Consider the following 1096-nt stretch of genomic DNA (forward strand, 5'->3'; position numbering starts at 1 on the left):
TTGTAGCTTATTCGTATATGTAATATTTTTATTTGCTTTTATGTTCTAGTTCAAGTTTAATATTATGTTATTTTTGCACTACAAAATTTATGGTATTTAATAAATTATTTATATCATGACTATATTTGCTACCAATTAATGGAAACCAATAAATAAAAATGACTAAATATACTACTAATGGATGGAAATCGGTGAATAAAAATGACTAAATATATAATTAAAGTAATGACTAAATATATAATTATCATGACTAAATAAATGATCAATTAACAACAATCAATGACTAAATTAATGATTAAATATATGACTAAATAAATCATTACCATGATTAAATAAATGACCAATTATCAATAATCAATGACTAAATTAACGACTAAATCAATGACCAAATCAATCAATTAAAATAACCAATTAATGACTAAAATAGTTTAGTCATAAATTTGGTCGCATTATAAATAACCAACAATAAACTACTAATGGTCACATGACCAAGATTAGTCATTTATATACAATTTTTAGTAGTTTTTTTAGTCATTTATTGTTGTTTTTGTACTAGTGAATCTGAATATCTGAAACACTGACTACTTCCCCTGAGTAGCAGTCACCACACATCAATCGAGGTCACAAGATATCTTTGTGATATCCACCGGACCGATGCAAATCCATACATCTTAGTTCTTATCTGGAAGGGCAATCACCCCTAGCTTCTCCCTAAGATACTCAAAAGCATCCTTAGGCAAAGACTTCGTGAAGATATCTGCAATTTGTTCCTTTGTAGACACATACTCTAATTTGACTTCCTTCTCATTCACCTTCTCTCTCAAGAAATGAAACTTTATTGATATATGCTTAGTATTGGAATGCAATGTCAGATTCTTAGAAATATTGATAGCACTAGAATTATCACAGTATATAGCAGTACGCACGTCATAAATAACTATAAGCTTCATCCATATTACCTGTATACAATTGCTAGCAGCAACAATGTATTCAGCCTACAATAGATAGAGAATAGCATTCTGCTTCTTACTCATCCATGAAACCAATCTCTTTCCCAAGAAAAATGCACCACCACTAGTACTCTTTCAGTCATCAA

This window comes from Cryptomeria japonica, chromosome 3 (assembly GCF_030272615.1).
Source record: "Cryptomeria japonica chromosome 3, Sugi_1.0, whole genome shotgun sequence".
In the NCBI taxonomy this organism is placed as follows: Eukaryota; Viridiplantae; Streptophyta; class Pinopsida; order Cupressales; family Cupressaceae; genus Cryptomeria; species Cryptomeria japonica.